Below are 23,612 nucleotides of genomic sequence, written 5' to 3' on the forward strand. Positions count from 1 at the left end.
GCAATATAAAAATGGGCAAAGCAGATACCAGATGCATTTAGTAGCATTATAGTTGAAGTATGATTTGACACTTTCAAATCTGGCACACATGACACAAATATTTCATGTAATTAACTACATGTACTTATATACTTATAGTTTAAAGTTTATTCACATATTGTTATAAGTCATATAAAACATTCGATCAGTGTTTATAGGCAATATATACATGTACATATGTATGAATTTATGAATGTGTAGGTTTTTGGTTCATCCAGGGGGGTTTCCAGGTTCTTCCTGCACTGTTTATACTAGCCACCATTTATATCCTTCATGTACTGAAAACATGGTGTTAAACCCTACAATAGCAACAAAAGCAACAACTTTTTGTTGAAGTCAGTGACCTTGACCTTTACACCCAAATCTATAAAAAAAACAATCACCTTATCCCTAATGTAAGATATTCAAAAACTTTAACAGAACTAATCTTCATATGTAGAAATCATTTTTCTTTTTTGAGAAATGTGGAATTGATGTTTATGTTTTGGTTAGAAATTCAATAGGGTTCTTCCATTCACCAAACAAAAGCCAGCCACAAAGTTTGGTAAGCGATGATGGATATTTCTGTTACTGGTTTTAATGGCACTTTAACATTATATTGACTATATCATGACAAGTAAAATGCCCTTCCCGTGTCAGGCTAGCCCAGTCAAGATTACCTTGGATTACAAATCTGATGCCATGGCAACTGAGTTATTATGACAATACTTCAACTTACTATGCAGAAACCAAGTGTCTTTTCCAGTTAGGGACACTAACCTTTGACCTTTTCACCCCAATTTTAATTTTTTATTATAATATGTTTATTTGGTACAAGTTAATACTAAAGTTGTAATCTGCATTACAGATATAATAAATGCAGGGTAGACTTCCATTACAAGATGTTATAGATTTAACATTACTTGTAACTTAAGAGTATGTAATTGCTATGTCACGGATTTAACATTACTTGTAACCTAAGTGTGTGTAATAGCCATGTCATGGATTTAACATTACTTCTAAGTGTATATAATGGCCATGTCATGGATTTAACATTATTTGTAACTTAAGTGTATATAATGGCCATGTCATGGATTTAACATGAATTCTAATGTGAGTGTATATAATGGCTATGTCATGGATTTAACATTATTTGTAACCTGTGTGTATGTAATTCTTATGAACTCTTCCATATCAAGATTTTTATAAGAGGTGGAGAAGATAAAAAGGATTTAAAATCACACTTTAGTTTTAAAAGTGAACGCCTTGAAACCTTATTATCTTAGAAAACAAAGAAAAAGGAAAGATATCCAAAAATCTCAATTTGTGGAAGAAAGTTTTGTATGTTCTGTAAAACTGAAGCCAGATTTCTGATTTTTTTTTAGCCAGACCTTCAAGCCTCCAACATAGAACTGTTGACATTCTGTAACTAGAAAATAATGAACTTAGAATTCCATCCTGGATTTGTTGAAATTCTGTAACTAAATAATAACAAACTTAGAATTCCAGCCAGGAGACAGGTACACTTAGAGTTTGGCATGACTAGCCAATTATTCATATTCATAGAACGCCCTTCTCCCCATCCTTCTAGCCTTCTGTTGAAGGTAAAGTAGTCTGTGGCATTGAGGAACAAACTGACCTCTCCTCCACTCACCAACAAGGATCCTCTACTCTAATGGCAGGGGATGTAACAAACACAAAATATATGCCAGTATCTGGGCTGCCACTTTAATTGCTAAATATTAAGTCCCATTTTGATATGACCTCAACTACTGCAAAACCTGAAAAAATAATATTTTATATCATATTTAACTACTGATATCTTGCACTCAAACATAAACAGTGTCAACACATACCTGCATTATCACACCTCTAAAACAGGGTATATGATCTTTGTTGTAGTTACGATCTTATGCAAGCAGTATAGACTCTGATCCAACAATAATATACACCTGGCAATTTGTTCAAATTAGAAATATAAAAATAAGAACACAATCTGCTGTGCCAACACAATTAGCTATGAAGTCTGCATTCTGTTTAGTGTTATGTGGATAATACTAACTTGGTAACACTTTTCTGGACAAGAAAAGTGTCAAGATAACATGGATATGCAATTTAAGGGAAGAAAGAAATTAAAGACAGGGAACATAACTCTGTTCTGGACTAGAAATGTGTTACAGTATAATGGATACCTCTAACAACATGATACAGTTGAAGGGTAAAGTGCCAAGTTAAAAACCTGCCATAAATCTGTTCCAGATTGGAAATATGTCCTAATTGTGGAAGCTCCCACCAAAATGATTGAATTGAATAGAAAAAATGCCAAGTTAAATAGGGGCTATAACTCTGTTCTGGCCTAAAAATGAGTCCTAATATTGTGATGCCCCTGCTAATATGATGCAATGGAAGGGCACTGTGCCAAGCTAAACAGGGGCCATAACTCTGCTTGGGACTATAAATGTGTCAAACAACAAAATGTGCTGTAAAGCAATTAAAATTGAATTAAAATCAAATCTGACATAGATGTTTGTAGATATTAACTTCTAAATACAGAAATGGGAAGTTAAATTCAGAAAAACACATGCACTGGGCCTTAAAACTTTCACTTTTGTCTCACTGGTCCAGGACCAGTAGAACCCTAAATTACTTAGGTCTGTATTAGCCAAAGACCTGTCCAACCACAAAGTCTGACGTGCAAATATTTTCTACAGTGCATTACAATAATAAAACAGGAAAAATAACAAAATTAATGCAAACTCAGTCAACTAATTTATTATTTATTAAGTCCTAGAAATATTTTACTAAACATCATGGTCAGTGGTTCTTCCCAGGATTTTCCAGGGTTCTTCCTCCACCACTTATACTGGCTGCCATGTATAGCCTATCTTCTGCTGACAAATGGCACTAAACCCTACAACAGACACAACTTAACATCATAATTTTAAATTTTCAAATTTCATGATTAATACATCTATTGTTGGATCCTCTTTGAATCTCAGTTATGAAGTTAGCTAAAACTTCAAATCTAAATTTTCCAAAAGTAAAAGATATCAAACACCCGAACAAAATAGAACACATTTTCCACTTAAAACTCATTATAATTATTTCTTCTTATTCTCCTGATGCCAAATTACCCACCCCACGCACAAAAAAATGTAGGGAAAAATATTGTTAGTTGGGTAACCTGAACCACACAATTGTTTATTTGGCCTAAAGTTTTTATATGTTCAGCACAAGTTTCAACCATCTAGTACATTACCCTGAAAATGGTAATTTTACCAGTAAAACAAAACAGGATGATGTGCAAATTAAAAAAAGAATGCACTATGAATGCAAATCTAATGAAAAATGATGCGAACCAAATGATGATTACACTTTGAAGAACATGGAGTGCAAATGCAAATTACAGAAAAATACTTAAAAATCATAAATGGAAGAAAACAGGAATGGTTTTCATAAAACATTTAAAAATTATTTTAAAAGCTTTTACCAAAATTCCATGGTTTGAGGCCCTTTACCATGATAATCATGGTAAAGATTATTTACAATGGCAGGCAATGTTCAAACTAGACTCTATAAAAAGTCTTCTGTTGAAAACCTCATACCAATATGACTTTCCTTTTAGGATTGGCAAAATGAAGATTTTCAAAATGGTTGTCATGGCAGCCATATATCAAATCAGATAGGCACCATTTTCATTCAAGACCAACAAGATATCATATTTTTATATGGCCTTCCATTTAGAAGGAGTAATGAATACATGATTCTCAAGAGGGCTGCCATGGTGGCCTCAATGAATGTGTGACATGCACTATTTTCACTTATTGCCATCTAAACATCATGAAGTCTACTAAGTTTACTGACTATAGACATGATCCAGGAAATTGCAATCTCTTCATGCAAATTTGTGATAACCCTGTGCAAACCGATATTGTGCAAGCTAGCATTTGGAATCTTGTGGCAAGCTTGCACTAGCCTGATCTGAATAAACTGCCGAGCCTTGTGTACTGCAAACTTGCGCAAACTACATAACATAAATATTACAATCTTGCACAAAGCCTAAATTATGCAAACAACAAGTTTTCACTGAAAAACAAGCTTGTGTATGTCATAGTTAAGTAGAATACAAGCTTAATTTGTGCAAGCTATTACATTCAGCACAAGCTTAGGTCCATTGCTATACAAATATTCCATGCAAAATTAACATTACATACAGACCATTCAAGAATACTCTTTATAAAGGAGGTTATATGTGATATAAATCTGAAATAAATGGAAAACATTACAACCATTTCTTAAGTAGAATTATTTACAAATGTACAACTATTTTGAAGTGCATTCTTTCAAGTAAAAAGTTTATAGAACTTTGTTAAGAAAATTAAATTCTTCATGGAGAATTAAATTAGTAACGAAACTGTAAAACTCAAATAATATACACATTCTCTCACTGGTTTACAAAACCCATTTTGAATCACCATTCAATCTGCAAAGGTGCTACAAACATTTTTCATTGACACTTAAGCGAATCTCTTTCAGTTTCACATTTTTTATTGATGACATTGTTGAACATGGCATCAGTCTGGCAATGTTTGCCATTTGGTTTATTGTAAATGCACAGAATATACTGCTTCACAGCAGACAAAACTACAGCTGGCAGTGGAATTGATGCTTTGTCATCATTCATTTTATGTGCAGACTTTGCACCAAGTGTGCTAGATCTTGCAAGCAATTCTCTGGTGAAAAACGTATCCAGAAGAACAATAACACTTTTCCTATGGTTTCCAAATGCTCTAGGCTTGGCTTGGGACTACTGGGCCTGAATTAGATAAACATCAAAATCTGCCACAAGCTTGATCTTGGGATTTCAAATGCTTTATGATTGGCTTGGGACAACTGGGCTTGGATTAGATAGACATCAAATTCTGCCACAAGCTTGATCTTGGGATTTCCATTGCTCTGAAAAATAAGAGATGTAATAAAATGTAAACTTAATAATTGCAAAATAAATCACAAGATTTTTACTTTACTTTAACATGTAATGAAAAAATTACAAAGTTGTATATAAACTTTGGCCTGTCAGTTTTAAAGATGATTATACCAGTAGCATCGCATTCTATAATTTCATTTGTTACATTGATTTAATTTAACTAAGGTATTACAATTATTGCATTTGTATGTTTCACCTTGTACCATCTCAGCCTGCAGTTGTTGCCTGTCTTTCATCTTTTTTTCAAGATCTTTCTTCGACTCTAAATGAAACAAAAGAATCTTATATCATCAACAATGAAAGTCATTCATTTCTTCTACTCTTGTTAGTATTGTTTTCTGGGTAACAGATATGGTCATAAACTGTCAACACAATTATGTACTGGAATATTTGGGTCTGCACTTTTTACACTTTGCTTATTGTGACATGGTGAAATAATATCCTGGCAATATTGTACTGACTAGAAATGTGTGCACAAGATATTCATGCACACAACAATGCCAAGTCAACAGGGGCCATTAACTCAGTACAATGCAGCTGGAAAACAATTAAAATCAAGGGGCCCTGAGTGCCTGATTGGTCTGAGACACTAGTCTTTACAGCTCATAAAAGGGCTCATTGTATATATTGATAATATAAGCCTATTTACTAAGTTTGATCATAAATGGATCGGAAATAATCACCAGTGTTCTCAGCCAATCATATCCAGTATCACATCTTCAATAATTGCGGATACAAGTCATGTCACAGATTGTCATGATTTAAATCATCTTACATGCTGATGTTGTAGAGTCTGAGATATGAATCTATGCAGACAGAGGTGACATGTGTGAGTGATCTATAAAGTCGAGTACCTTAGACAACTCGGCTCTTGCTCTTTATGAAACAGGTCAAAATTTTGATCATAAACCATATAGTCCAGGTCTCATCAATGTCAGATGATACACCATATAGTCTTGGTCTCATCAATGTCAGATCATACACCATATAGTCCAAGTCTCATCAATGACAGATCACACACCATATAGTCCAGGTCTCATCAATGACAGATCACACACCATATAGTCCAGGTCTCATCAATGTCAGATCACACACCATATAGTCCAGGTCTCATCAATGACAGATCACACACCATATAGTCCAGGTCTCATCAATGTCAGATCACACACCATATAGTCCAGGTCTCATCAATGACAGATCATACACCATATAGTCCAAGCCTCATCAATGTCAGATCATACACCATATAGTCCAAGTCTCATCAATGTCAGATCATACACCATATACATGTATAGTCCAGGTCTCATCAATGTCAGATCATACACCATATAGTCTAGGTCTCATCAATGTCAGATCATACACCATACAGTCCAAGTCTCATCAATGTCAGATCACACACCATATAGTCCAGGTCTCATCAATGTCAGATCACACACCATATAGTCCAGGTTTCATCAATGACAGATCACACACCATATAGTCCAGGTCTCATCAATGACAGATCACACACCATATAGTCCAGGTCTCATCAATGACAGATCACACACCATATAGTCCAAGTCTCATCAATGACAGATCACACACCATATAGTCCAGGTCTCATCAATGACAGATCACACACCATATAGTCCAGGTCTCATCAATGTCAGATCACACACCATATAGTCCAGGTCTCATCAATGACAGATCATACACCATATAGTCCAAGCCTCATCAATGTCAGATCATACACCATATAGTCCAAGCCTCATCAATGTCAGATCATACACCATATAGTCCAAGTCTCATCAATGTCAGATCATACACCATATACATGTATAGTCCAGGTCTCATCAATGTCAGATCATACACCATATAGTCTAGGTCTCATCAATGTCAGATCATACACCATACAGTCCAAGTCTCATCAATGTCAGATCACACACCATATAGTCCAGGTCTCATCAATGACAGATCACACACCATATAGTCCAGGTCTCATCAATGACAGATCACACACCATATAGTCCAGGTCTCATCAATGACAGATCACACACCATATAGTCCAAGTCTCATCAATAACAGATCACACACCATATAGTCCAGGTCTCATCAATGTCAGATCATACACCATATAGTCCAGGTCTCATCAATGTCAGATCATACACCATAAAGTCCAGGTCTCATCAACGTCAGATCATACACCATACAGTCCAGGTCTCATCAATGTCAGATCAGAAATAATCTTCCAGAGTGGCAAAATGCTCAGCTAATCAAATAAAATTTTATCACATTGTGTGTGGATCTCACTTCTGCTTGAATCTATGTAAGGTCCCAATAATATAAGCTTATATTCCAAGTTTGATCAAAAGTTGAAAACAATTGGCCTCTATAGTGGTAACAAGAGACCCAAGTAGACCTGATATCATTCAACTTCTTACACAACAAATGAACATTTCACTAACCAGGCTTATGTACACATCATATATAAGCAATCTTCCTAATTTTACATCATGCTGAGTTTACTTTTTCTGATTTTTACTGAATTCATGTGAGATCTGTATTAAAGAAGCCTATATTAAAAGTTTGATTAAAACAATCTGACTGGAAATATAGCATTCAAGGTGGTAACGAGTTCAATCAGTTAAAAGCAAGATCAAATCATTATTATACAAAGATCTCACTCACATTTGTACTATTCTGGGATATTGACAATACAAGTCTATATTCAAACTGAACTGAACTAAAAGACATGGCCACCATTGTGGCAGCTAACAAGTGTTGATAGCTTTTTTTCTTTTGTGGGATTTAATCTCATTTTTCAGCACAAGATATGCTACTTATGTCAGCTAGTACATTTAGTGGTAGAAGAACCCAGGAATACCTTGGAATGAACCACCAACTCATAGGAAGTTACTGGCATTAGCTTTTTCACATATCCAAAAAAATTCAACCCAAGATGCACACAGACAGATAGAGGTCTATAAAGACAAGCACCATTTACCGGTACCACTCAATCATCTGGAATGCCAGATGTTGACGGAGAAACAATGGTATCACTGACATACAGCAAACATATTACCATAACCTGACTTATTGCTAGGTGCACTAGTTAGCACAGGAAATCAATTACAAAGCCATCTCATCTATATGCTTGGATCTCACTCATTATGAAACTCATCTGAGATCAAGATATAATCAAATATTCCAAGCTGATCAAACCTGAATCAAATATAATGTTTTCCAGAATGGTAACAAGCTCCAACCAGATGCAAGATCAAACCATTAATACAACTGAAACCATAAAAAGTAAATATCTCATAATTGCATATCCCGTAGCTCTTCCCAATGACTGCATATAAAGATTGCATGCTACTAATCCCACCTCCCACCCCTAAGACAGTGAACTTAGGGTCAGATTGCAAACTCTGTAACACACATTAATGTTTCTTCTTGCAATGACTGCATACATGTATATAAAGCTAGGTGAGACACTTCTGCACATTTGACCTTCAATCACCCCACATGAGGGGCTCCAAATGCAAGAAGCAATGAAGCCTCCCCTCTCCCCTGCCTACATCAGAGCTCTGGGTAATTAACAGATTCATATATCTTTTGCAGACAATTTGACTAATAATGTTACTTTTAAATGAGTATAAATTATGCAAAACAATTTAAATTTTAGCATTTTGGCAAAACTTGTCAATGTATTGTGACCTTCCATAATCCTATATGTAACCTTTTATATGGTGCTAAATAGCCTAACAGTACTGGTGTGCTGCAGAAATACAATCAATCAATCAACCTTCCATGTTCACAGTATATGTCCATGTTATATGATGGTTTATTTAATCATTATACAGTAAATTATGGTGTCAGTTAAAATTCAAGATTTTACTTGTACATTTTATGCTCTACAACTGTGAGAACCCTCTCTCATAGTCTTATAATCAAATGCATCTTGAAGTAGTCCTGGTCACTAGGCTGCTTGATATATTCATAGAGGCATGGTTACCATCTAGATGATTAAGACTCAGACCTTTAGTACAACTTATATTTACCTATGCTTAGAAAATACCCAATTTATTCTATTATTATTATTATTATTATTAATTTTATTATTATTATTATTATATAAAAATCTGAGAAGTTGTGACTGATGGAAGGATGGACAAGCTCCTTCACCACACTGTAGTACATTTCTATAAGAATCCTATTTAAATTCCTATAGGAAATTGATAGGATTCCTGTGATAATTTTCTATGGTTAGCCTATAAGTAATTTATATGCAAATTAGAAGTAATATTCCAGGAAATTTATATATTAGTATAAGATTCCTTTATGATCCCTATAGGATTTCTTGAAGATTCCTATAGGATTTCTGTATTTTCAAGTAGCAATTTAGTAAATGTAATTGAGATCCCAGTAGATAGTAAAATCCTGTAAAATATAATATCCACAAATATGTCAGGAGTAATAATTGCTGGTATGGGACAGGATTTCAACATTTTAAACCACATTGTTCATTATTAGCAGAAAGTACATCTAACACTTAATACCAATTATGGTTTAAAAACTTCTGATACAGCATTAAAATGCATGACTACAAAAAACATTTTTGTTAGTTTTGTTACTTTTAATCCATAACCAATCTTCACTTATTCTATTGTCATTCATTCTGGAATTCGCAATGATTAAACAGAGTATGATTGCAGCTGCTTTATACAATTGTTAATTTCCCTGAGTCTGCAATTTTTTCATCATCATCTTTCTCATGACCACACATTTTTCATTGACCTATTTTTGGCTGTTTTGATAAAAACTAAGAGAGGTTGGTTCACTCTGAAGTACTGAAGTATCTATTCAACTCCTACAGGTTTTGGTGACTGAAAAATCCAGAGGGATGTTGTAATAATATTCATAATAGTAACAGTCATCTTTCTTTGTGTAGGAGTTTGAACACTACTGTGAATGTATGAAGGACTGTGCCACTTGCTCCAGGGTGGTACAATGAATCAGTACCCTGACAAAGTTCTTTCACAGAGTTAATGAAGGTCTTTGTGCCAGGAAGCCTCGTTGCTCAAAGCAGTCCTTTAACCAGTGTTCACTTTGTGAGAAGGTAATTGTATGTGTTGCCAATTGGCCTTCTCTAATTCTGCAATTTCCTCGTCTCTCAAAAAACCCACTCAAAATGTGCTATATAAATTGTATTCCCTTAAAAAACCTTACATTAAAATTCTTACTGCATCGTACTGTAAAAGTGACTGCTTTGTTTTGCTATAGTACCTTTAGTCTGGGCATAACAGGAAAAAACATGTAGTCACAGAACATGCATAACCCATCATGGTGCTTGAAAATTTACTTAGTAGCACAACCTAACCAAGGTATAACAGAATAACAAGGGTAACACTACATGCCCCTATTACAGTTGTAGTGGGGCATGAAAACCTAACCAAGGTATGACAGATGGCAAGGGTAACACTACATACCCCTATTACTATTGGCACTATTTTTCTTTGGACCAACTAGATATAATTGCTGTCAAATTGGCACTAGTTTTACTTTGGACTAACTAGATATAATATAATGGCTGTCAAATTGGCACTATTTTTACTTTGGACCAACTAGAAATCATATAATGGCTGTCAAATTGGCACTGTTTTTACTTTGGTCCAACTAGATATAATATAATGGTTGTCAAATTGGCACTATTTTTACTTTGGTCCAACTAGATATAATATAATGGTTGTCAAATGCACTATTTTTGCTCTGGACCAACTAGACATCATAAGAACTCTTCTGATAAAAGGTCCATATCATTGTGACTTATGTTCATGCAGAGTATCAATAACACGATTTTCAAGATGGATGCTGTGGTGGCCATATTGGATGTCAGATCACCATTATTATTGAAGGCTAACAAGATATCATGAGAAGCCTTTTATTGAAAACCCCATGTTGATATGACCAGCCATTCTGAAGACATGGCGATAATATTTTCAAGATGACTGCTGAAAACTCAGATGGGGTTTGTGGTGGAGATAAGGGGATGTTGACCACAGTATGTATGAAATAAAGTCAATTTTACTATGTCTCAAAGCATACTTTGCTAGATCCTATCCAACAATACCACAGATCCTATCCAACAGTTCCACAGATCCTATCCAACAATACCATAGAGCCTATCCAAGGGTACTACAGATCCTATCAAAAAGTACCACAGATCCTATCCAACAATACCACAGATCTTATCCAACAGTACCACAGATCCTATCAAAGAGTACTAGAGATCCTATCAAACAGTACCACAGATCCTATCCAACTATCCAACAGTACCATAGATCCTATCCAACAGTACCACAGATAAGATGTAAGCTGAGCCTGCAAAACTGCACTCAACTAATAAGTAGGAATTAGAATAATATTACTTATAGGCGTGTTGCTATTTTCTTTTATAACATTGATGTAATGTTATACATATAATAATTCTAATGTAATATAAGCTTCAGTGTAAGTTAAAGCTAAGAAAACAACATTATGTACATTTCCTGAGTGGGACAATTAAATTAAATACTAATAATATTTAAAAGGTATAACAAACCTGATACTTAAGTAAAAAAACTGAAAAATTCACATATATATATTTGTGTGTGAATGTGTGTTGATGTATATATGTATCTGTGTGTATTTAATGTATGTGTGTTTGTTGTGCAATATGTCCTTGATATGTAGTGTCCACTTAGACAGATTTTTGTATTTCCCTAATCACATGTATTTTGTGCCTTTTTTACATCAGACATAAGGCTTTACTAAATTTAGTGATAGTCTCTCACTCATAAAATCTGTATGAATTAGACCAAAATGCAGTCATGAGGAAAATTCAAAACATTACCTAAACTAGATTTACATAACTCCAAAGTTGAGATATCATATGTGAGTAGGAATTTCTGGCCATCCCAGGAAACTGATGATCTAGCAGTATATGTCCCAAAATAGTTTCCACATGTGCAATTTTCATTGTGTGCAGTTTTAACAATAGAATTCCAAACACTGATGTAAATCTAAAATGCAGATAACTGAATTTTTGTGTTAAAACATTTCTTTTTTATTGTATGTTTGTGAGGCTAATAATGGAAAAAGCTGTCCCTGATTGCAAACTCAATCAAAGCTGGAGATATAAGCCCTTTTATATGTGTTTCATTGTTTCCTATTTCAAGGAGTTTCACTCAAACCAAAACACAGGTGTCATAATGCCTTTAACATGACATACCCTGGAGACATAAGACCTTTAACATGACCTGCCCTAATTGCTCTTTCAATGACCTTCATGGTTACTGTAATATTTAATTGATAATTGAAATAGTTACTGCATGTAATGTTCTTAAAATATTATTAAGCCTTTGTATAATAATATAATTGTGTTTGCTTGGAAAAAGCTAAACTAGATTTGTCATCTGTGCTACAAAACTTAAACTTCAATCTCACATCAGTGGAGTTTGTATAATCAAGTAACTACTGGATAGTCTCTGACTTTACACATACTCTTTAAAACACACACACACACACACACACAGATGATAATGGGAGGCTATGTCAGATATCTAGCAGAAAACCTTAAAAAGAAGTTATACAATTTTATCTGTCAACAACACAATACTAGTTACACTCGACAGAATATCCATCATTTCATTTGTGAAAAAAATCAACATATACCAATATTAAACATATTTTACACACACACACACATACAAACACCCCCTACAATCACTCAAAATGCACAAATATACATACAAAAATAAAATTATTTAAAACAACAGATATGAATTGATTTTAATGGGAATTTTATAATCATAATACCTCTTAAATAAAAAAATAACAAAATATTTAATATTTTTATTTACATATCACGTTAGCAGAGCTATGAATTTTAATTGAATGATTTCCTTTGGAACTAAACGTCTTACTCAAGACTATTGATTTTGAAGTTGAACAATGATGGGTTTTCTAAAGCAGTTATGTCCCTTGATTGAACAATAAAGTTTGTCTCCCTTGATCACCCAATATAGTGCCAGATATGGACTGTAATATAAAGTTTATGAGAGTGATGTCTGATGTTGACTGTAATGTCGACTTCCCTGACAACAAAGTCTGATGTTGACTGTATTGTAGACTTCTCTGACAATGAAGTCTGATGTAGACTGTAATGTAGATAAAAGAATTTTCTAAACAGGAATAATGATTATTCATCCAAAAATTACAAGACAGTAGGTTACAGGCATAAAAGTTCCATTATTCCAATGGATATAAATGACTGCTGTTGTAGGATAAATAAAACATCCTTGGAGATGTATCTTTTTACATGTTCTATATTATGTCCTCATGAACTAAATAGTTAAATATCCAATATATATTATGTCCTCTTGAACTGAATAGTTAAATATCCAATATATATTATGTCCTCTTGAACTGAATAGTTAAATATCCAATATATATTATGTCCTCTTGAACTGAATAGTTAAATATCCAATATATATTATGTCCTCATGAACTGAATAGTTAAATATCCAATATATATTTGGTAAAGAATATGCCTGTGTCCCATTTTTCTATACAATAGATGGTCATAATCAGTTTAAGAAGAGATAAAAATGTTTCATAATTTCTGATTTTTTTTCTTCATATTTCCTGAGAAATTTAATCACATAGCCAAGAAGTTCTTTTTTCTGTCTCTAAAACCATTTTCGCGGCACCCTGTATGAAAAAATAGAAAACAAAAGTTTTAAAAGTTATCAATTAAAAGGTGCCTTATTTATTGCGAATATTATTTATGTCATTTAAGTAACAGATATATGTACTTTGATGAATATAAAACAAACAAGAGTATTAATTGTGATTCTTCTGATTTTTCTTCTTTTCTTTTATTTAGCAGACATGTGATTTCTGATTTCTTTTCTTCATATTCCCTGAGAAATTTTTTTCTGTGATTCCAGTTCACTTGTTTTTAAAATGGCTGCTCTTGGGGTCCCCCCCTTCTCCGGAACATGCATGGCAGTGGTAGTGGTGCCTCTTGGAGAACAAACTGATCCTTCAAAGATGATCTAGATGTTCTTTTTTTGTCTCTAAAACCATTTTCACTGCACCCTATATGAAAAAAGAGAAAAACAAATGTTTTATAACAGTTATCAGTTAAAAGCTGCCTTATTTATTGTGAATATTTTTCATGTCATTTACATAACAGATACATGTACATAATATGAATATAAAACAAACAAGAGTCCCTTGCTGGAACTTACATTCAACTGTTTGACAGTTAATAAGTACTATATTTATTGTGTTTTGTCTGATTCTTCTTCTTGTCTTTTATTTAGCAGAAACCTATTCCTTAATATCAAATGAACAGGAGTCCCTAGAAGGGTATGATGCTCTACTGGCTAACAACTAATAAGTGCTAACATTCTTCTTCTTGTGGTCTGAGTGCAGATACCAATTAATATCAAACAATTAATAGTCCTTCAAAGTGACTTTCTCTCTTACTTATATAATTATTCATAATTAGCTCACAGCAGAATTAATGCATTCGCCATTCAAATCTATGGTAATGGTTGACTGACACATCCAGGCTATGACCAAAGGGTAAAATAGATAAATTACATTTAAAGCTGAGCACATTTCTTTTTGATTTTACTGTGTTTTTTGGTGGATAAATTACTTTTCTTTCATATCATAAGCAAAATGGATAATATTAAATAACCTGTCCGATATATGAAAATCAGATTTTATGCAGTGTATTTGACAAATTCATTTATGAATAAAATGTGTATGTTTGAATAGTGTAACTAACCAACACAGTGCAAAGGTCTATCAAGCTCTAATCAGTCTAACTTTGACATAATTAAAGCCTAACTTTCCCTCTTTCATTTAATGATAATCAGATAGAAATCTTCCTTTTAAATTTTTTAATTTCTGATTTCCATGTAGTTAACAATCAATGTCAATTTAAAAACTAAAGGAAATGTCCTAAATAATGTGTATCAAAATGTATTAAATGTATGTGACAGACAGAATTGGGCAAAAAAAATTGGATCATTACTTTACACAGAGACCTAACATAATTTTCATAACTGATTTAAAAGTTAATAATCAAATCAAACTATGACATAAAAGTACACTGATAATGATTTAAATGCATTATAAATTTCTAGATCAGCCATATCTACAATGAAAAACTACATTTAAAAATAAAAATTTGAAAATAACACTTAAAAAATACAAACTAGTATAACATTAATACTATATGCCTGCCCCATGTGTAATAATGCTCTATACTGATCACTGAAATTTCCATCCAGAAATATGACAGCTCCGGTAGTCTAGTGGTTAGACCATCCGTCTTGGATGCGGGAGGTCATGGGTTCAAACCCTAGCCAAATTATACCAAAGACTTACAAAAATGTATCACAGCTGGCTTGCTAGGCACTCAGCATTAAGAGGTTAGTGTGAAGATTGGTCGGCCTGGTGTCAGGATAATGTGACTGGGTGGGACATCATGCTATATGTCTGTGGCATGATGCCCCAGTGCTAGACATCCCTATAAACTGCCACATTGCAGACACTGTCGCGATTATGACTGAAGAATTGTTAAAGCTACAATAAAAATCCAAATCACACAAACACACACTCCATGCAGAAATAATCTTTCCTCTTTAGAGTGACTTTGGTCTATGAGCAGCAGTCCCCCAAATCAACAGGTTTTATTGTCACCCTGTGTGCAAGCCCTTTCCAAAGCTTGAGATATAAGACTATTGTTATTCTACAGAAATCATTATAGTTGCAGTCAGTGAACCTTTAGGCCCAAAACCTGAAAGCCTTTTTCTTTATCCCTAGTGCAAAACATTTATAAAGATTGATTGAAATAATGTTAATATGCGGAAATTATATTTCTTCATTCAGAGAAGTGACATTGAGCTTTACCTTTTGACTCCAAAATTAACAGCTTTCTTCCTCACACCAAATAAAAGCCAGCCACAAAGTTTGGTAAGCAATGATGGATGTGTCTGTATGTTTCCTTCATCCAGTATGCGCATGTTTCCTACATCTGTTATGTGCCACTTTACTCATCTGGTGTGTGCATGTTTTCCTCATTTAGAATGTGTATGTTTCCCTCATCAGGTATGTGTTGCCTCCTTCCTCTAGTATGTCCATGTTTCCTTCCTATGGTATGACTGCTTCCCTCTTCTAGTATATGCTTGTTTCCCTCATCTGGTATGTACTCCTTCTCTCATCTAATATGTGTATGTGTCCCTGATCTAGAAGGTGAATAATTCTCTCATCTAGTATGTGCATGATTCCCTAATCTAGTATATGCACGTTTCCATCATCTGGTATGTATTGCTTTCATCATCTAGAATGTGCATGTTTTCCTTGTCTGCTTCCCTCATCTAGTATGTGCATGTTTCCTGCATCTAGTATGTGCTGCCTCCCTCATCTATTATGTGTATGTATCCCTCATCTAGAATGTGCATGTGTCTGTTATCTAGTATGTGCTACTTTGCTCATCTGGTATGTGCCTGTTTCCCTCATCTAAAATGTGCATGTTTGCCTATCTAGAATGTGCATCCCATCATCATCAAGTATGTGCATTTCCTCATCTAGTATGTGGATATTCCCAAAAATCCAGTATGTGTATGACTCATGTTTTCCTCACGCAGTATATGCATGTTTCCCTCATCTGGCATGTATTGCTTCCCTCATCAAGTACGTACATGTTTCCCTCATCTGGCAAGTATTGCTTCCCTCATCAAATATGTGCATGTTTCCCTCATCTAGTATGTGGATATTCCCCATAATCCAGTATGTGCATGTTTTCCTCATGTAGTATATGCATGTGTCCCTCATCTGGCATGTATTGCTTTCCCTCATCAAGTATGTGCATGTTTCCCTCATCTAGTATGTGTTGCTTCCCTCAACTAGTTTAGGAATGTTTTTCCCTCATCTAGTATGCACATGTTTCCCACATCTGGTATGTGCCACTTCCCTCATCTAGTATGTGCATGTTTGCCTCATCTGGTATGTGCCTGTTTGCCTCATCTAAAATATTTATGCTGTATTCATCTAATAAGTGCATGTTTTCTCATCTAGTGTCTGGATATTCCCATCATCTAGTATGTGTATGTTTCCCTCATCTAGTATGTGTTGCTTACCTCTTCTAGTATATATATATATATATATATATATATATACACACACACACACACACACACACACACACACACACACACACACACATCTGGAATGTCCATGTTTCCCTCATCTGGAATGTCCATGTTTCCCTCATCTAGAATGTGCATGTTTACCTCATCTGGAATGTCCATGTTTACATCATCTGGTATGTGTGCCTCATCTAGTATGTTCATGCTGTCCTCATCTAATATATGCATGTTTCCTCATCAGGTATGAGGATATTCCCATCATATAGTGGGACCACTCTGGTGGCCTAGTGGTTAGAGCATACACCTCAGATGTGGGAGGTTGTGGGTTCAATCCCCGGCCGAGTCATACCAAACACTTATGAAAATGGTATTAACAGCCGCCTTGCTTGGCTCTCACCATTAAGAAGTTAGTGTTTGGACTAGTTGGCCGGGTGTCAGGATAATGTGACTGGGTTGGATATCATGCTACATGTCTGCAGCATGATGCCCCAGTGCTAAATATCACAATAAGCTGCCACAATGCAGCCATTGTAGTGATATGACTGAAGCATTGGTAAAGCTACATTAAAAATCTAAATCTCACACACACACACACTCACTCCATGCAGAAATAATCTTTCTTCTTTAGAGTGGCTTTGATCTATAAGCAGCAGTCCCCTAAATCAACAGGCTTTATTGTCAACCTATGTGGAAACCCTTTCCAAAGCTTGAGATATAAAACTATTGTTATTCTACAGATTTTTTTTTGTTGCAGCCAGCGAACATAACCTTTAGGCCCCAAACCCAAAAGCCTTTTTCTTTATCCCAAGTGCAAAACATTCATAAAGATCGATTGAAATAATGTTAATATGCTGAAATCATTTTTCTTCATTCAGAGAAGTGACACTGACCTTTACCTTTCGAATACAAAATCAACGGCTTTGTTCCTTACACCAAACAAAAGTGAGCCATAAAGTTTGGTAAACAATGAGGGATCCTTTATGTTGTTGGTTTTAATGATGCTTTAAGATTATATTGGCCTAATGCCTGTCTGACGGTCAAACTCAGGCTGCCAACCTGGGATGGCATGGTCAGGTATCAAACTCGCTACTCTTGGATGATGAGTCTGATATCCATACAATTGAGATACCATGGCAACAACTCAAGTTATTATGCAGAAACCAAGTTTCTTTTACAGTTAAGGACCTTGACCTTTGACCTTTTTATCCTCAATTTAATAATGCTTTTCCTTGCTTCAAGTGAAGCCATCCACAAAGAATGATAACTGTACTAGATTTAGGACAACTGAAACTATTGTGAAGATATCAAACTGGCGACAGATGGATTTAATGACAATATATGCTCTGCCTTTTGGCAGGTATGTAAAAATTAGAGAGATTCCAAATCAAAGTTTTGTGCCCATTCCTCTACCTGTATATACTGTACCTAATCAATAACTGCTACAAGAATTGGTAACACACACTCATAGTGTCTACCAGATAATCTGAAAACAAAGCAAACACTAGTTTGACTCAAGACAGTAACCAACATTTCAGTAGTAAAAAGAAACAGTCCCCATACACCAATGTTATATACACCACAAATACATCCCTATTCTCAAACAGTCCCCATTCACCAGTGTTATATGTACACAAATACTTCCCCATTCTAAAAAGGTCCCCATACACCAGTATTAAATATGTGCACAAATACAGCTCTCTATACTCAAACAGTCTCCATACATCAATGTTATGTACACAAATACCTTCATATGGTCACAATGAATGAATCAATTTACATACACAATCACAGATGCATGTACATAAACATATACAGTAATACCTCAAACATTCGCAAGGTTAGGTTCCAGAACCAGTCGCGGATCAGGAGGAATCGCGAATGTTTGGTATGAGTCACTAAAAATGCTAATAAATGCTTATTTCTAGGGTTTAAACCCTAAATATGACCCAAATCATGCTCCCAAAGCACTTTAATTTCATTTAAAAGTTAGCTTAATACATTACCCTTAAAAAGAGAAATAAATGGTTGACGTAAAAATAGAGTACAGCCTTCTCCCGAATCACGTTGCCCTGCAAGGGGATGTCCTTTTTACGGCAGTCTTCAATCCATAATGAATGGGCAGATTCCATCTTAACAATGTATGGGTCTGTTTTGGTCGCAACCTGCTTTGCTTCATGCAGGTAGCTCTTGGAGACCAATTTTCTAATTTCGGCCTCTTTACTCTTTACAGAGCGTACAGTGTTTTCATTCACGCCATATTGGCATCCTACGCTTGTAGCAGTCTCACCAGATTTCAACAAATCTAAAACTTTTACTTTTTCCTCTAGTGTCATCACCTTCTTCTGATGCTTAGGAACACTGCTAGGAACCTTAGAATGCACAGAATGTTTAGGCATCTTGAGGGTTTTTAGAATTAAGTAAAAACCAAGGAAAAATGCACTGAAAACACTTATCACACTTGTACGGAATACGCACATGTTGAACTGAGATGCGGGAAGATGAACCGCGGCTTCACTCATATACATGTACTAGTGACAGTACGTACACAAAGCATCCGAGCTACAAGCCAATCAGCAACGAGGTAAGCTGGTACCCTGCTGTGTGATTGGCTACTTCCAACCCTTCCAGCAGTTAGTTAGGTTCCAATGAAAATTTTGCGAATCCGTGAATTCGCGAATCCAGAAACGCGAATGCAAGAGGTATTACTGTATTCAAAACAACAGATGAGGATAGGTTTAAATGGAATTTTAACACATTACTCATATAAAAGATCTAATATAAAACATAATATTTTATTTTACTTATTAAAATAGCAGAGCTATTAATGTTCAAGAGTCCAGTTATTTGGGGTTTTCAAGCAAAGTGCAGGAACCCTATACATTTTATTGTTCAATCACAACTAAAATTCCAAATGATGTTGCTAAGTATTTGCAGTTGTCTCCCTTGATTTGTCAATATTAGCACTGATGCTAAATATACAAGACAACAGGTAGCATGGTTATATTTTCTCAATGGATATGAAAAAATATTTTAAGATACAAAAAGTGTTATAGAAAAATATATCATTCCTCATTCTTCCTCATCCCAGGAACTGAATAAATAAACATGCAATATATATTTGGTCCTTTCAATATTATGCAACTGTTCCATTTTTCATACATAACAGATGATCCTAGTCAGATAACTGGTGAGAAAAATGTTTCACATTTGCAGCAATATTAACTGAAAAATAAAATCTTTTATCCTGGTTCTCTTACTTTTAAAGTGGCCGTTTCCACTGCATCATTCAATGCTTCTTGAATATAACCTCAAAAACATCCATGGCAGTGGCTGTAGTGCCTCCTAGACAGCAAACCTCATCCTTCAGCTGTCTTGGTTTTGTTTCTTCTCTAAAAGCATTTCTGTTACACCCTGTTAGAAAAAGAGAGAAATGTTTTATGGTGGCAAAAATTAATAAGTGCTATGTTTATTGTGATTATTCTTCTTCTTCTTGTCTTTAAATTTTTGCAGATGCCTATACCTTGATATTAAATAAACAAGAGTCACTGGAAGGGATTATTGACACTCTACTGGTTAACAATTCATAAGTGCCATATTTACTGTTATTCTTTTCATTTTCCTTTAATCAGCAGATTTATGTTCCTTTACATGAAAGAAAAAAATCATCTGCATTAAGGATGCCTGCTTTTGTAAAATCAACACCAGCAGCAGAGGGGGCGAATCGGACATTTTGTCCAATCGTTATTTTGCTTAATTATTACTTTCTGCACTCAACGATCTAGTGTCGTCAGCGCCTGGTAAAAAAAAAAACGACGTCGTCGTTGGGGGATCGTCCAAACGTCATTTGGTTTAATTAACACCTTCTGCGCGTCGATCCCCAGCGTCGTCAGCGTCCGGTAAGCACGTCGACGACCGCGTCGATGTCATTGCCCCCTCTGCTGCTAAGTGGTTATTTACAATGAAAATCTTTATGATCTTACAAACAGAGTGATCACTAACTCCTCCTCTTGCAGATCAATTAGGTTATTTGACTGATCGGTAATTCTAAAATTAATTCTCGTTAAAAACCGATCATGGCATCGCATATAGACCGGATTAATCGGACTCTCAACGATTAAAAATCCCGGAGGGGCTGTTGGTGAAAACGAATAAAGGATATATCCCTGTTGAGCCTGATTTGATTGCTTGGTATCTACCTGGTAACTTCCTTCGATAGCATCACACACTAGATTAATCGCTATCACCGATGCAATATTTACGTTGTATGGAGCAATATGCCTACCACCATCTCCGTTATCGTGTCTGAGGATAGTTGATGGGGGGGTGTCCGCGGGTGGATTCTCAGGCCATCCTAGTATGGTTCTTATTGAACTGTTATAAATATCAACCATATACCCCGGTGTGCTTATTTCAATCGTCGACGATAACGTCGGTTCATGAACCGTAATAGCGATTTTTGATTCCTTTCCTGTGATCAATTTTATCCTGCGTTGAAATTCTTTATTGATTTGCTCTATTTGGTATGACCCAGTTGGTATTGTAACCTCCTCCCAGTCTGGGGTCCCATCGGGTTTATTTGTCCGTGCAAAAACCAGCGAGTTATTAGGTTGTTGTCCGTTAAATGCGTCCGCTCGAATATTAGGCCAACTGTGATATACTCGCAATTTTGCCAGCGCTATTTCCTTCACTGGAACCGGCGACGGGAAGTTCACACTGAATTCGGGTTTCGTTGACGTTATTGATATCATATTTGTTTGTACCGGAGTGGTGTTCTCCGCGATCCGCTGAAGTAATTGAAACCCTTCGGGGTTCAGCGACATTATTATTATTCGTTGTTTTTAGTGTCTAATTTTAACAACCAGGTGGTTTCGGCTTCCAGTTGAAAATCCTCGATTTTTGACATCGCGGAGCTATATAACTGGACCATCGTGGAGAATTCAACATCGGATACGAACAAATTATCAATCGATAACGAGATCAACCCGGATAATTTCGAGTATGCGTCGGATACTATTTGATGTTTTACTGTATACTCGTTGAGTTTTTTCTGAAAACACGATGATATCTTCCTAGTGATTGCGTTGGCAACTCCAGCAACTGTTGTCATTGCGGAGACAGCGATTGGAACAGCGATCGGGGCTATCGTGGTCACCGTGGATAAAATAACACCGGCGCCAGCTACTATACCCGACACCGAGTACACGACCGCGTCGATGGCGGTTATTTTTCGGCGGTATTTTTTTATTTTTGCACGGTATTGTTCGGAAAGCGTTTTCAAGTTCGCGGAAAATTCTTTTGCGGTATCGAATCGATATTGATGTGACGTCGGTGATACCTCTGATTCAATTTCCTTGGTGGTCATTTTTATTTTAAAAGAGCTAGTGTTTTTAATTACTTAGATTCGCTGCAAATTCCACATACCATGTAATGTTTGCCCGGGCTAGATTTCTATCAACGGCATAAATTGTAAACTGTTCAGTTGCGTTCCTGTCTATAATTGTTGATATTGTATTGTTAAACCCGGATGAACTCGACGATAATATATTAAACTGCATCATTGAAACCAGTGTCAATCGATAAATACCCTTGACAGTTGCGGTAATATTTACTGTATTCTGTGTAGGAGTCCAATCGAATGATCCATGCCGAATTGTGTATACTGTGTTGATGATGTTCTCATGAGGGATTTTTATTTTTTCGAATTGCTCTGCTACTCTCGGTAGTCCGTCTTTAATCGCTTCAACATCAGTTTTAATCGTTCCTATTTCCTGTATATGCGTGTCCACATCTTTTTTGTTCGCTGCAACCCTAGTAATGAGTGTATTTATTTCCTGTATATGCGTGTCTATACTTTTTTTGTTCGCTATAACATTAATTTTGAGTACTTCTATTTCCCCTTCATGCACGTCTATACTTTTTTTGCTCGCTATAGCATTAGTGTTAATTGTTTCTATTCTCTGTCCATGCGCGTCTACATTATTTATGATCGTTACAACATTAGTTTTGATTGTTTCTATTTCCCGTGTATTCTCGGTCATACTTTTTTTGTTCGCCGCAACATCAAGTATGATTGTTTCTATTTCATATGTATGCACGTCTATACCTTTTTTGTTCGCTGCAACATCAGTTTTGATTAATCCTATTCCCCGCCAATACGCGTCTACATTTTTTTTGTTCGCTTCAACATCAGTTTTGATTGTTCCTATTTCCTGTGTATGCGCGTCCACACTCTTTTTGCTCGCTTCAATATCAGTTTTGATTGTTCCTATTTCTTGTGTATGCGTGTCCATATTATTTATGATCGTTGTAACATCAGTTTTGATTGTTTCTATTTTCCGTCCATGCGAGTCTACATTATTTATGATCGTTGCAACATTAGCGCCGATTATTTCTATTTCCCGTTCATGCGAGTCTACACT

At 35.4% G+C, this 23,612-nt stretch overlaps 1 long non-coding RNA gene across 3 annotated transcripts in view; it reads right to left on the bottom strand.

The window, feature by feature from the left end:
* Positions 1 to 2,782: 2,782 nt before the first annotated feature.
* The window catches only part of LOC149783840 (uncharacterized), a 46,625-nt gene continuing 25,795 nt past the window's right edge, over positions 2,783 to 23,612 (bottom strand). For 2 of the 3 annotated variants that reach the window (XR_016413690.1, XR_016413691.1), the window contains 4 exons: positions 20,451 to 20,604; positions 12,949 to 14,125; positions 5,202 to 5,267; positions 2,783 to 4,974 (listed from right to left, as the gene is read on the bottom strand). This is a non-coding gene — a long non-coding RNA (uncharacterized LOC149783840). Of the gene's footprint in view, positions 4,975 to 5,201; positions 5,268 to 12,948; positions 14,126 to 20,450; positions 20,892 to 23,612 lie in introns of those variants that run through there. The other variant, XR_016413689.1, reaches the window with a different exon arrangement.

This window comes from Sinohyriopsis cumingii, chromosome 14, assembly GCF_028554795.1.
Source record: "Sinohyriopsis cumingii isolate HCF-2022 chromosome 14, ASM2855479v2, whole genome shotgun sequence".
Lineage (NCBI taxonomy): Eukaryota > Metazoa > Mollusca > Bivalvia > Unionida > Unionidae > Sinohyriopsis > Sinohyriopsis cumingii.